The sequence below is a fragment of the Hylaeus anthracinus genome, unplaced genomic scaffold, assembly GCF_026225885.1.
Source record: "Hylaeus anthracinus isolate JK02 unplaced genomic scaffold, UHH_iyHylAnth1.0_haploid 11997, whole genome shotgun sequence".
In the NCBI taxonomy this organism is placed as follows: domain Eukaryota; kingdom Metazoa; phylum Arthropoda; class Insecta; order Hymenoptera; family Colletidae; genus Hylaeus; species Hylaeus anthracinus.
In genome coordinates, this window is record NW_026534344.1 from 5,260,565 (window position 1) to 5,273,656 (window position 13,092).

The 13,092-nt window shown below is 39.1% G+C and overlaps 1 long non-coding RNA gene across 2 annotated transcripts in view; it reads right to left on the minus strand.

Moving 5' to 3' along the window:
* Positions 1-13,092, minus strand: part of LOC128889874 (uncharacterized) — a 172,548-nt gene that overhangs the window by 122,653 nt on the left and 36,803 nt on the right. The gene's annotated exons all lie outside the window — the stretch shown is intronic.

Here is a 13,092-nt window from a genome sequence, read left to right on the forward strand (position 1 = left end):
ACATACATACATACATACATACATACATACATACATACATACATACATACATACATACATACATACATACATACATACATACACAGACAGAGACACAGACACAGGCACAGACAGAGTCACAGACACAGACACAGACAGAGACACAGACACAGACACGTATGACACACTAAACGGATACATACACGAACAAACGCACACGTACACAAACATAATTGCGTACACTGAGACACGGATACAGACGGAGGAACCTTTTTCACGGAGAATCGGTACACACATTCACAGGAAGCAAGAATAATATATTTTTAGTAAACCTATTCAAAACAATCTTTAGAAACGGATGAACAAATAATCTCTGGGATCTCTGAGCATTTTATACGTGATATTCTTGAAATACCGGTTACTTTCTACCGCGATTTTGCCGCGTCGAGCGTTATCATTACACAGAAGTCTATTTTCTGATAGGAATGAAAGTGAGATAGTACCTACTGAGAGTATTGGCATAAACTGCGTGTTCGTGTACGAGCTTAAGTATTTGTGTGCATTTTCGCGTGCGTATGTATTTACCTCTGGACGCGTGTGAGTGTGTGTAATATATTACAATGATCGTTAATGAACTTAATCCTTAGGACGCTATCGCAGACTGTATTACTAGGTTAGGAACACGAGTATAGGACGCGGTGGCGACTCGGCGAATGGAACCAAGGGGTTCGGGTTTCTCAGGCGTGTAGCTTTATTTCTCATTTATTTCCAATTTCGGTGATGTCGTGTGCACGCCATGGTTAGGATTCGGAACCAACCCCTGAGCCATTTCGTTTACGCAGACTCGCCACGCAAGGAGCGCCTACCCCTATCCTCCCAAAAAGAAATCGCTCCCTAGGTAGCTTATTTATTGAAATCATATTTAGATACTACGGAAACCAAACCGCCCGAGAAAAAGACCTTTTCCTCGTACGTGTATGGAAATGTGCGCTGCTCTCTTTTATTTTACTCATTCCCCACTTACGGTGAATCGAACAAGTATTTGCACTCCCAATTTTTTTTTTTCCTTTTTTTTTTATTTTTTATTTTTTTTTAAATAACTGCCTGCATATAGAAGTAGTACATTTGCATAAAGTACGTAACTCGGTGCTTCATTATACACAGAAATCATCTTTTCACGCGGAAATTTTGATAATTTACCGTTTGAAAATTATAAAAAGAGAACGAAAATTGTTTAAAAATTGCTGAAAAATCTCTTCTTCTTTCTTCCTTTCTAAGAGCGATTTATACGTTTTCTTCTAATCTTCAAGTCTAAAATATACCCACAAGTTCTCTACAAAATTTCAATGAATGTATCGAAGCGAAGTATCGAGATAAACTGTTTAGACGAGTTATACAAGAGCTATGCTTTTGTTCCTTAGCAATAAAAAATATACAATACATCAATGCGCTACTTCTTTACAGGTATCTCCAACAAATTGACGTGTACAAATACTTTTTTGACCCACTGTGTCTCATTTTAGACCCTTCGCTCATTCCCTCCTTCATTACGTGAACTCTATCACGATTCTATCGATCTATTCATAATTTTTCCTTTCTTCCCTTCCATATTCATCTAGTGTCGAAAATTTCATTTCTAAACGAAATATATTTTACAATGTATTCAAATAAATCTGAAAATTAGGAGACAAATTTCGCATACATTACTCCCCCGTCTGTTTCTCACGTCTTCAGTCTTAAATCCGAGAATACTCAATACCTGATTAGTTAATTTCGTTTTCGTACGAGTGGCAGTGCGTAGAGGCCCTACTCCCACCTTGTACGATGTTTACGTGTGCCGCTGAGAAGAATTAGACAGCAAGTTACTATAGAGAAGCCACGTTCCGTTCGACGAATCAGAGATGCTGTTACGGAAGATTGTGTAAGCCGATTTTAGCGGTTTAATTATTATTTATTTAACCCTTTGCTAACGAGACTTTTTTATTTCGGTACATTTTTGTCGAGCCTCACTCGACAGAGAACCGCGAAGGGTTAAACGTCTACCGTTTGGAAAAAAATTCAACACGTTGTTGTGACTTTTATCTCCAATCTCGTGGCATTATCACTTAGCGAGATAAGAGTCTCGAAGTACACCTAACCTTCGATTTACACGGTTTCTAAAGTAACCAATTTCTCAAAATAGAAACTGTTTTAAAAATTTATACTGCCCACGTATTTAGTGCTATTTGTTTGTTAACGCTCACGTTAAACCTAAAAGATGTACAAACGGTTTTTCGTACTCAGAAAACGTTCGTATTGTTTAGGGCAGTACGTCTTTAGCAAACGAAATTTTTAAAATTTATATTTAATGGTCAACGACGAACGAGTATAATGTCTTCGGCATTTTTGTAATTCGATTCAATTTTAACGTTAATAAAAAAGAATAGAAGCGAGAAGAAAAGTCATATCTATAGAAACGAAAATTGAAATTATAAAATATAGCTTTATAAATCTGTTGTTTCACGGATGGACTGATACCCTTTTGTTATTCATTTGTATTTTGCTTTACATTCAAATAAACGAATTTAATAAAATAACTTCCTGAATTATACACAGTATCTCCATCTTCTGATTCACGGTTTTGTGTACGAAAATCCATGATTTAGAGTTATAGAAAATTCCAAGGAACCAATTTTCCATGTAAATCAACAGCTAGGTGTATAAATTTCTTGTTTCTTTCATAGTTTCGTCCATCGGTACGTGGTATACGCAGGTCTAACTACAATAATTAACCCTCTGCGCTCGACGATAGTTTCGTTAAGGTGAACCGGCGAAGATTTTTCGAATATTTGACTTCTTTGCACTTCTTACGTATAATGATCTGTACAGATAACGTAAAGAAACATTTTATCTGAATACTCTACGGTATCTCTGCATCTTAAAAAAGAAAAACTCGTCAACGTTACCTTCTGTATTCTTCTTCGTGTCCACGAATCATCGAATCATTTGTATAAGACTCTACTAAGGAAACATTAAAAACTTTACAAACGACTCTCCAACGCAATTGTCGAACGTGATCTAACCCTGGAAACGTTGTAAAAATTTAAATAAAAGATCTCGTTACAATTTCAAGCTGTAACGTTTAACACTTTTTAAAAGTACACGCGAAGAGCTCAGAAACCTCTTCGTGGACTATCGAGAACCCATTAGGAAGCTATCGAAGCAACGCGACGGTCGCAGCGTCCAGTCGTGTCGTTTCGAAGTTAAAGCGACGCCTAATAGGAATCTATTCATTCCTATCAACCCTTCGAGATTCACGGAAATCCGCCGTAAAGAAAGATTGTCGCCCCTTCGCTCGCCACTCGACTAAAGCCCAGTGGGGATCGAGTGTCGCCTACTCGAGCGCAAAGGGTTAAGGAACAGAACGAAAATCTCAGCAGCCGAGCATCGAGGAAGGGAATACCTAAACCCCGACGCTTGTAACCGAGTAACAGGAAACTACTATAACGCGTAAAATGTATTGTAACGTAATATGATGTTGTAACAGCCATCTCTAAAAGTTAACCTACTCGTTTTTTTGTATGTGTATGTCGTGCAACGACGCGTCTCGAGAATCACGGCGAACGTTTGTTACAATTAACATTGAAAATGATGCAGACCGTTTTTAGCCCCTACGCGGTCCAGACATTCTGGTCACGGTGTGGTTCCGTCGAGCCCGGCCCGACACGCGGGACCGCGACGGGCTAGAAGTTCGCCACGTCGACGAGCGATAAGGCGTCGCGCGTCGATTACCGCGATAGATCGCCAGCGATTCCCGACGGAACTGATTTCTCGCCATATTTCTCATCACGTCTGCTCGACGTCAAGTCACCGAGTTTAGTTTTTTATAAATTATGGGACTTCGCGTTTTTTCTACGGATCATTCATACTTCAATGTACCTAAATCTAGTTGTGTTTTAGCGAACGACATTTTTTAAAAAGCGGTGTGAAAAAGAAAGCACAAAGTGTTCGGACGTATTCGCCACCCCCCTCCACCAAAAAAAAAACCCCCTTAATCGTGACCTGACATTGAGCACCGAACGGCCGTCTTTGGTTTTTTTCTCCTTCTACTTTTTATTTGTACTTTTTTCATTGTCGACAAACCGAGAACGGCGAAAGAAACGAATGAAACACGAGAGACGAATCTGACTACCCTATAAATAGATAGTATACGTAATGAGTAAAGAAAAAAAAAGGTAAAGTATAAATATTATATATATAAATATTATATATATATATATATAAATAAATATATGGAAGACGATGTGTATTGTAAGATATTTAATACCGACTTGTCTTAGGCGTACCACGATGAAAACGATGATAATAATAATAATTAATTATTACGATGATTGTTGTATAATGAAACGACGACGACGATTATGGCGATACGAGGATGATGATATTCTACATTGTAATTCGCGTTGTAACATAGAGGCCCACCCGTTTACCCATTAAATCGATGTGTCGATGTAACCCGGATGTGCTGCGCTCGTACAAATGTCAATTTTGTAAAATTCAATTTGCCTTCTAATATCCGATAACTAAATACCCACGATTTCCGACAACTAATATCGGACAGTTTTCTATCGGAAACAGCGAACAATTCGCCGATACATTGACGTTTTAACGATCTTCGTAAATTGAACCGAGTGAAAATTGCCGTTTTACCGATTACGACGCTGCGTTTCAATTATCAGATATTGCCGGTGATTTTGTTGTGAAATAGCGAATTGCAGCGAGTCCAGCACACCCGGCAGCAATTAGCAATAATATAACATTCCACCTTAAATCGCATACGTACTGCGAATTCTAATAATGTGTGCCGCCGTACGAGAGAGGAAAAACACTGTCAAATACACGCTCATACACTGCTACATCTATTCGTATTTATTTCTGTTACTCCCCTTCCTTTCTGGTAATCGTTGCGCGAGGTAGACGATTACTATTTTTTACTATTGCGTTTTCGTCTAGAAAATTAGAAATTCAATAAATATCTAATTGACGCGAAGGATATAATTGTTTGTTTAAAAAAAAAATTAAAAACTAGAGTAAATACGTAATATACTTTTATTTCTTGTTTGTGTCGGTAGACCAATCCGGTAAAATATTTAGGCTATAGTTTTTATTCATTCTATAACTATTCTATGTCAATTCAGAGATAGTTGGATCTTCGTAATTGATCTCTTTTATTATTATAAGAATGTCCAATAAATCTGCACGCAATTAATCGATCTTTCATTTAAATTGAATTCCTTTAAACGAATACAATCAATAAAAATTAATTCTGTGCCTCTTTAAACGCAATCATTTATGACTATAGTTTTATAACTGCAATTTGTTCATAATAGTTTACCCGCATTCGAATAAACGAAACGTAAGATGAAAGACCGACTGTCGCGAATATCGCGATTAATTTGTGACGAATAACAATTATAATGGCCAATTACGACCGACGATTGTGATGTACGTAAAACATTCCACTCGTCAGCGTACCGTAAGAAACGAAGTTATAATCGAACAACGAAAGCGTTCGGTAAATTTAACGTGTACAAGATTCGATCGACCGCCACCTAATCTTCCCGCGAATGGAATCGTTGGACTCTGTAGGTACTTGGGCGTCCATCGAGGTGCAAATCCGTTGAAATCACTCGAGGTAGAAAGCTAAAATCAAACAAGCCCCGTGGTTATCGGATCGTGCGGGAACCAGTCGGTTCTCTATTTACCGTGACGGTACAAAAGGTATTACGTTCTTCCACGTATGTACAAAAGAGGGCGGAAGATGCAGATAGAAGGCCCACTCCCGCCGCTACTCCAATTCCAACCGTTGATTTCCCCGACAGTGAGTTCTGGAGGGCTCCTTAAATAATGTCAAAAAATCCCCTCGCTCGCGCCCCTCCGCCTTCCCCTTCGATTCCTTGGGGTCTCCCGAAGAGAAGGATCGGCACAGTACGAGCAAAGAGGGTGGATGGGGGGAGGGGGGAGGGGGGGGGGGGGACACACACAGAAGAACGAGACAGAGGGCAGCCAAAAAAATAGTGGGTCCTCCAATTTCGATCCCTTCTAGCAGCTCGTTGACACCTTTTTTCTCTCGACTCAAATAAGCACCCCTTCCCAACTTCCTTCTTAACGCTCTCGAGTGTTTGATCTAGAAATCACGAGTCTGGGACTCGGCCGTAGCCGTTAAGTTTTCACCCTCTTTACGCTCGTTCCTCTACCCTTTTTCTCTTTCGGCCCACCTCGGCCCTCGGTGCCCCCTCTAACCCTGGATTCACCGACCGCGGCGTGTTGGGAAGCCAAGTTCCCCGGTACCCTAGGTTCCCGCATCGAGATCCCAAGATTACCTTCGTCGGCCGTTTTCGTGCTCCGCCACCGGAAATTTTATCTTACGGGATAATACCTGCTTTACGATCCCCTTTCATCTGGACGAAACTCGGTGTCTCATAGCCGGGGAACAGATCCACGTGAAACGTACACTCGGCCAGATGTTATCAACGAAAGAAGAATAGAAGATTCGTGCCGCGAGACACCTTTACTCGCGTGAAACTCGCCACGGCGGCCTTGGATTTTGTATCAACGCTTTGCAGACGGACGCAGCATCCAGTAGTCTCGAACGCGTACCGGGTATATGTATACAGTTATTAGACGTGGAAAGTAATTCCACTTCGAAGTAAACCAACTATGAAGAAGAGAATTTATTTATGAAGAAGAGCCGTGCAACTTTTTATTTCTCAGATGTTTGCTTCTATTATCGATAGCTTTGTTTCGTCCTTCAGGCGATTGCCTAACTCTCTGACGAAGAGAAAATGGAGAGATGCAATTAAGTCATGGATATTCTCTCGCATATTCTTGATATGAATAGATGATAATTACAATCATCACGATTAGCACAATCGTCAATCGTTCATCTATGGTCTCGATATTAAATTGTCATGATCACAGTCACAGATTATTACAGACGCCAATCAATTGGTCATTACAATTATCCATGGCCACAATCATAAATTATAACAAGAAACGCTGTAATCGCCAACGTGAATCGTAACATTCACAACAATCATATCGCTAGTATCTACTAGTAGTACTAGTGTCTACTAGTGCACCGACATTTCCGACATTTTAAACGAGTTGTCGTGTGTTTTATGAAGCTTGTTACTTTAACGTAACGAAATAACCGAGTGAATATATCTATTTAGACTGGAATTAAAAATGATTGAACGCGAAGGCACCGAAGACTGATTATAAACAGATTCACGGTCTTTGTAGAAATTTGAAAAGATTCACGAAGACCTGAACGAAATGACCATGACGGCGGCGGTATGTCCGCCAGAGGAAAAGACCCGAGAGGGTCCGTGCAGCCTCCAATTAAGATCTCTCAATTAGCGTATCTTATCTTGCAGTTGCTTATCTACCAGTCTGTCCTGGACAGGTTCCCGCGTGTTTCTCCCGATGGCGGCTGCGTCTCACTGGCGTCAGCGGCGCACATTTCAGCTGTTCACAAGCCAACTTGATTAACTCCACTTTTTGAGGCTTTTTAAATTTTAATGTCAAAGCACTTTATCGACTCGTAACTCTAAATAACTCTAAATAACTCTAAATAACTCTAAATAATAAACTCTAGATAACTCTGAATCAATTTACTTAATAATCAGCTTTAAGATCAGCGAATGATCATGTCTTCTTCGTTTTCATCGTGCTCCTAATCCTTTTTCAAAATTCCAAGAAAACTCAAAACTTTGCAAAAGGCATTGAATCCCGATCAAAAATTGAGAACATTGTTTAATAATGTTGAATAAAAATTGAATTTCCTCCTAACAAACTCCAAATTCCTTTCCAAATTCCTTTTCATCGCACTCCTTTCTCGACATTCCAAGAGAAGGACTTTAAAAAGCATCGAATCGCAATTCAAAATGTTTTAGTATTATTAAGCATCAACGTAAAATATCTTGAAATTCTAGCAATGTCAATATGGCCATACTTAAAAAATGAAATGATTCCAAATCGTCACGTCGAAAGTAGTTTCGTATCTTTCTCTCTGTCACGTAAATCACTCGAACGGTTAGGTATCCAGACTTTTCTATTTGTAAACCTTTAAAATGTAGTTTCCATCGGCATTCAATGACATAATACAGGCAGTCACAATGTAACCATTTGTCGCTGAATTAGACACGGTTTAGCGACCATTTATAGAATTTTCTGGCCAACGACAACGCGGTCGCGTAACAGGATTGAGAAAAAGATTCGCACCCGAAAGTGCAAGGGAGAAAGCCAGATGGACGAGGAGGGAAGAGGAAATTTACGAACTACGGAAAGGAGGGAAAATTGTAAACATTAACAACAGTCACATTCAGACAGGAAAAAAAAAAGAAAACACTTTGCCCGCTCAAAGCTAGATATGAACAATTAAAGAACATCGTGCAGGAAAACATTACTTTTAGAAAAAGATATAGAGATTACGAGCCTCGTTTAATTTTAGATGTAATTATTAACTATTACCTCCTTAAGTATGTATTAAATCGCTAAATATTCGCTAAACTATCTAATCGTTACTATCTAGGCGCTAATACCGTAAAATGAAGCCATGTGATTATAAATAAATCAATAAAAAATATAAGGATTACTTGTACATATTTTCGAGATACCAGAAGATAGATATATGTTATGTAACTCAAGTTGTAACGTTACTGTTGTTTTTCATTCGGTCTCTCATTTGGTGTAAAGTTGACAGCGACTCCTTACTCAATTCTTTATGCGTAAATAATTATTCTTATAATCTATTTTTTTATGCAAAGAGTATAAACAAATTTACAACCGCCAATTCATTACATTTCTTGGTCTTCCTTTCATTTATTTCATCTACTTTTTCACCACTCGAGGCGAAGATTATTCTGATCCAATCTTTCAACTATACGAGTTTAACCTCTAATCAAATCAGCTCGCAACTAGGAAAATAGAACCCTTGTTTTATTCCTAGCAGCGCGTCTCGAATACCAATGCTACAGGAAGTTGGAAGCAGCTTTACGAAAATGTATCTTTTCCTAAAATCCGTATAACGACGACAAGTCGCCACGGCTTGACCAATGCAGTTGCCTTCGCGACAATGAGAATTGAACTCGGTAAACATCCAATGGGCAGCCCGCAGCATTGTGATCGCCGTTTTCTTCTTTGATTGTCACGAACACCGTCGTGGATGAATTTATGTGCGGACTTTCTGGGTGGTCACACGACGTAACACTAGCCGCGCGAGAATTTCCCGGATTTTTCGCGCTATTCCACGCCCCAACCCTAAGCATTGCGTGAAACGGAAGCGCCAGGTGTACTTTCACTGCGTTTTCACTCCTGGAAACGTTCTCCCACGAATTAGGAGCCCTTCGACACTCTTCCAGATATAGGAAGGTCCTTCTCTGCGTGCATGGCTTTTCCTTGACTTCGTTCTCGATAAATCTGTTGCGCCATTTTCGGTTACGACCTACTCGTTTGTAGGCAATCTTAACGAAACACGTGTTGGAAAGGACGTAATAGATCGAGAGTGACGAGCGAAGAAAACTGATAAGAACTTGACAGACTAAGAAAACGAAAGAGAATAAAAGTAAAGTGGTAGACACGAGCAAAATTGATGAAAATTGAAGAAAACTAGAGAAAAGAAAATGAAACTGTAGGAAAAGGGGAAGACCGGCACACGAAACTAAATAAAATTAAATAAAACTGAGGAAGACTGAAGAAAGCTGAAGAAAACTGAAGAAATCTGAGTCTAACTTAACCGTTTAATCATGCTACTGTTCAACCGTTCGATCGATCGATCGTTCAATTGTTCAATCATCAAACAACAATAAAGTACCTCACCGATGCCAACACATGCACCAATATTTAATCCACACGCACACAAATACTCAAAACAGTCGACACGATGCAAATCAATCAGCCAGAAAAAAGAATCTCCTACGCCACTGCGTATTCCACGCGACCTAATCGGTTGAATAGACTTCCTGCATCGTTGAATAAGTCATTACTCGAGGGAGATTCGAATTTCACGCAATTACGTGCTCCTGAATAGCGATCCAAACGTGACCAATTAATGAAAGAGTGGCTGACCGAATTTCGCATTGTATGCGTTATCGTGAATAGATCAATTTAAGGGATTGCTCCGAATTAAAATAATGCGAGCGTGTAAATAATTAAAAATATGCAAGAAAGAAACTTATATTACGTTTGTAAAAAGAATATTTATGGATTGCTTTCCTAAGAGTACAATGTTGACGATATTTGGATAAAAGATCATATTCTACATGTGGAAGTTTACGAAATCCTCGAAAATTTCAATGAAGTGACTCTATTTAAATTGTGAAACGTGAAAATTACGCAAGCCAAGCAAAAGAAAATCGATAAACACAAACAAAGTTGATTCAATCTAACATTTCTACGTCAATCTATTTACTTTCGGAAAATTCTAATTTCTTTAGAAAATATTTCCAACTAATTCCTCGTATTTGATTGCTAATCACTCTAAACATTCGACACGTCCGCGATTCATTATCGCAATAGAATAGTCGACAAACACGATCGCAAAATAATTATCATTTCGAATCATCCGTAATCGCGTTTAAATTATTTCAGTACAGTCAGAATCTGACGTCACTTCTCCGTATTTTAACGCAGCAATTGCATTCCTCAGTTTCCGACACGTTCATTCTCCCTAAATGGAAGCAGTTCCTTTCGACCCAAAGGACAGCTTACACAGCGTATATCGATTTGCGTGTGGTCGTCGAACGGGTCCGGATAAATCTTCCAGAATCGTTGGGATCTTGTGCTACCGGGTTGTCTTAATTGGACCAACCGTGAGTACACATACACGTCCATAAACTCCGCTCTTTCGGCGATCGTCCTTATCTGGCCGTTATACGTAACTGCTGCTACTTCTTAACCGGAAATGCCATGGATCCTAAATGGTTACACGGTGAAACGTAGAAGCGAACAGAGAAAGGTAGAACAAGAACTAAGGTAGGACGAAGGAAGAGAGAAAATCCTAACGTTCGAAATAGATAATTGAAGTCAGCACGATTGTATCGTTTAACGTTGAAGTCGAAGAGACTGTACTGTCCATGTACTGTGTCATTCAATCGAACGGTGATAAATGATTTATTGCCGGACCCGTCGAAGATTTATGGTCGTTTCGCCTAATACACATATTTTCAGTTACCGTAACGCAAGTTATTCATTGCTGACGTGTTCTTTTTATCACAGAAGTTGCTCGGAATGCGTGTAACAGGGCGACATTTGTCACGATGGACACTTACAGGAGACAATAATGTGAAAATCGGTAAATCACCGTGTCGCGAGTCGTAGTCTAAACAGTCAGGCATTCCTGTAACACCTGCGAGCGGACAGCTTTGAAGAAGAATGTTTTGTAGTGTCAACTTTGATTTTAGAGAATTTAATTTGAGGTATTTCATTTAGTATTCAATGACAACGACTTTTTCATAAAATGTATTATATCCGTACGCTAAGTTACACTTTCGCCTCAATTTCGAATAATTGCAACCACCACTGGTATCACTCTACCCTACAGAATTGAAAAATATCGTGAATTTCGAAATTCGTTCAAGGCGTAGCCTAAATTGTACCTCGATTTATTTCCCAAAATTCCGCACATGTCCGAAGAGAAATTAACCGTGACGGTATTAATCACGATCAGATTCAACGTAAATCATTCCCTTTACTACCCATTCGCACACATCCACGAACGTTAATTTCAACCATTCAATAAAACGGGATTAACAACAACGTAGCCGTCTCGAGCAAACGAAACTTAAACGTCGGTTCTAAAGATGCATGAAACGGTCCATAGAACAGGCAATAAAATTACCATCAGAAAGTAAACAGTGCGAATAAATCCATATTCTAGATAACAAATTACTCCTTTCATCTTGATGTAATTCCGTCGGACCATTCGTCTTGTCGTCGTTTTATTGTCAGTAGAACGTAAATGTAATTTTCGTGGTGGTGGAAGTGACACGAGGCATCGTTGCATCCCTCTTCGTTGGCGCACAGTAGAGACAGGTAATTGTGCGCCAGTTTACGAGAACGATAAGTTAGCTGGGCGCAAAAACTAATACCCGGCAAATAACAAGCATTACTTATACTTACACGGGCATACGGGCACCGTGTCGGGCCTCTGGCCCAACCAGGGCCCGGCCGATATTGCATTATGGCCACATGATGTATGCATTCGCTCGTTTTACACCTCTGGCTACCACGTACCTGGCCATGCACCGCCTACCAACGCTCGTTCGTGGCTTAATGTTCGCAATGGGGATGGAAAATCCGGGAATAAGCGAGGGGAAAAGTATAATACTCTAATGGAGGCATCATTCACAGAAAAAGACCACCTACCGGTTTTCAGAGATTTCGATAATGTAGTAATTACGAGTGAATACATTCTCATTTTATTAATGGGTGTAAATTCTAAAGGAGCTTCTTCGAGAATTTATTTAGTAAGAACTAATAATACACGGACTTTTGTATTACCAAGTGGATATACTACGGATAATATTAACAAATTCTTGAAGCAGTATATAAGCATTATTGATAAATTAATTTTGACGATGTAGCAATGAGAAGTCCACATTTTATTGCATCAGTAGGCGTAAATTTAAGGAGGTTTCTTCGAGAATTTATTTTTAAAAATTCCTTAATGGATGGGTATATATTTTTTCATTAGAAAGCGAATACATTGCAGATAATATTAAAAAATTGTTGAAGCGGTATATAAGCAAACATTATTGATAAATTAATTTTGATGATGTAGCAATTAGCAGTCCACATTTTATTGCATCGGTAGGCGTAAATTTAAGGAGGTTTGTTCGAGAATTTATTTTTAAAAATTCCTTAATGGATGGGTATATATTTTTTCATTAGAAAGCGAATATATTGCGGATAATATTAAAAAATTGTTGAAGCTGTGTGTAAGCAAACACGAATTGTATTAATTATTCTCGAAAGTAAAGTATTAACCACAATTTAATGGCAGTCCGAACACTCCATACAAAACACCCTGTATGTTTTTTTATCGTAACTGTCAACGCGTTAATTTTTCGA